Genomic DNA, 2,699 nt, shown 5'->3' on the forward strand with positions numbered 1-2,699 from the left:
TTCTGGGAGAGATGTGTCCATGACACCTCTTTGGGTCAGAAATGACTCGACAGCATAAGACAAGATAAGACAATCAATAAATGATATTTATTGTATGTAAACCGTGCACAGAGCGTTGTATTAAACCCTTGGAGGGGTACAGTATGATAGAGTTGATAGACACGTTCCTTGTAACAAACAGAACTTGTGGAAGACCCGTTAAGGCTTGGAATACACTTTGGGGAGGAGAATGGCGTGGGTTTGCCTAGTCAACAAACTGTAAGCTCACTGTGGGCAGGGAATGTATCTGCTATATTGTTATATTGTACTCTCCCAAGTACTTAGTCAGTGTTCTGTGCACAGTAAGTGCTCAATAAATATGATTGATTGAGGTAAATACCCTAATTTCTACTGTCTGTAATCTATTTTATTATCTATTCCCCCTACAGGGTATAAGCTCCTTTAAAAAAAATGTTTTAATGGTATTTGCTAAGTGCTTGTCGACCACGAGGAGACACCGTAACCAGGAAGAGGATCCAAGGTGGTAGTTCCTAATCGTTCTTTCATTCAATCGTATTTATTGAGCACTTACTGTGTGCAGAACGATGTACTAAGCGCTTAGCACTGTACTAAGCGCTTAATATCATAACCTTCTCACCCAGCACGGGGCAAAAAACTTTGGTTGAGCTGGGGCTGGGAACAAAGAGTCTCAGCACTGTACTAAGCACTGGGGTAGATACAAACTAATCATATTGGACACACTGCATTTCCCACAAGGGGCTCACAGTCTTAATCCCCATTTTACAGTAGGTGTAACTGAGACATAGAGATAGAAATTGACTTGCCAAAGTCACATAACAGACAAGTGGTAGAATGGGGATTAGAACCCAGGTCCTTCTGTAAGATCTGTTTAGACTGTAAGCTCTCTCTAGACTGAAAAGCTCACCGTGGGCAGGGAATGTGTCTACCAACTCATATTATACCCTCCCAAGCACTTAGTACAGTGTTCCACAGTAAGAGATCAATAAACATCATTGATTGATTGATTTATTCCCAGGCCCCTGCTCTATCTACTAGGTCATGGTGCAGCAATTATGTGGGCAGCAATCATGTCTACCAAATCACTTGTATTGTATTCACTTGTATTGTTCCCACCTGAGCATTTAGAACAGTGCTCTGCAAACAGTATGTCATCAGCAAGTACCATTGATTAATTGTTGTTCATATCCTCCTTTTGTCCAGCCCCCATGCTGGAGCTCCAAGAGGATGGATCATAGGGCATAGAATTAGAGAAAACATTCCAGAGACCATGGGGAACTCTTCGTATCAGAGGAATTCCCAGAGAGAATGTTTTTGGAAAAAAAATGCATTTTGACTGAATTTGCTCCCTTCATAGTTATTTCTTATTGGGTTTTGTTGCAGATGCATTTCCCCTCTGCTCAACCCAAATAAAGTGAACATATGGAGAAGAGAAACAATGTGATGGAATTTATTTTCTTGGGAATTTTGCAGAATCAGGTGTTACAGATAATTGTGTTTGCCCTCTTCTACACGGTATCATTGTTGGGGAATCTCTCCATAATGATAACCATCAATGTGAGCCCCCGCCTCGCCTCCCCCATGTACTTCTTCCTCAGCTACCTATTCTTTCTCAACATCTGCTATTCTATCATCACCCCAAAGATAATGGCCGACTTATTTGACAAGAGAAAAACCATATCCTTCAGCAGTTGTATGACTCAGCTGTTCACCATGCACTTCTTTGGCTGCACGGACATCTTCCTCCTCACAATGATAGCCTACAACTGCTGCGTGGCCATCTGTAGACCTTTGTGCTACCTGACCATCATGAGCCGGGGGTGTATCAAGCCATGGTGACCTCCCTCTGGGGTGGAGCGTTTATACACTCCATCGTTCAGACACCCCTCACCATCCAGCTTCCTTTCTGCCACCCCAACGTGCTAGATCACTACTTTTGCAATGTGCATCCCTTGCTGAAACCTGCCTGCGCTGACACCTCTGTGGTGGGCTTGATGGTGGTGGCGAACAGTGGTATGATCTCTCTGGTGGCCTTCTTCATCTTGGTGATCTCCTACACCATCATCTTGTTCACCCTGAGAACCCAGTCACCTGAGGCGAGGCGGAAAGTGCAATTGACCTGTGGGGCTCACATGCCGTAGACTTCCTATTCTTTGGCCCCTGTCTCTTCATGTACATTCGTCCCTCTCACATCCTAGCAGTGGATAAGATAGTCACTTTATTTAACACCATTATACCTCTGATGCTGAATCCCCTCATCTACACCCTGAGGAATGACGTTGAGGTGAAAAGCTCTATGAGGGAATTGTGGAGGTGAAGGCAGTCCTCGGGAGGAAAATTAACACTGTGATCAGCGTGGGGTTTCCACATCATCAGTGCTATTTGCCAAGTGCTTACTGTGAGCAGAGCACTGTAGCAGAGTGGCCTAGTGGAGTCAGAAACACCTGGGTTCTGATCCTGGCCTCACCACTTGTCTTCTATTTGACCTGGGGCAAATCACTTCACTTCTCTGTGCCTCAGTTGCCTCATATAATAATAATAATAATGTTATTTGTTAAGCGCTATGTGCGAAGCACTGTTCTAAGCACTGGGGGGAATACAAGGAGATCGGGTTGTCCCACGTGGGGCTCACAGTCTTAATGCCCATTTTATAAATGAGGTAACTGAGGCACAGAGACGTT

General features: G+C 44.3%; 1 pseudogene; it reads left to right on the plus strand.

The window, feature by feature from the left end:
- Positions 1-1,440: 1,440 nt before the first annotated feature.
- On the plus strand, positions 1,441-2,335 carry LOC119922530 (annotated as a pseudogene).
- Positions 2,336-2,699: the final 364 nt, after the last annotated feature.

This window comes from Tachyglossus aculeatus, unplaced genomic scaffold (assembly GCF_015852505.1).
Source record: "Tachyglossus aculeatus isolate mTacAcu1 unplaced genomic scaffold, mTacAcu1.pri scaffold_108_arrow_ctg1, whole genome shotgun sequence".
Taxonomy (NCBI): Eukaryota; Metazoa; Chordata; class Mammalia; order Monotremata; family Tachyglossidae; genus Tachyglossus; species Tachyglossus aculeatus.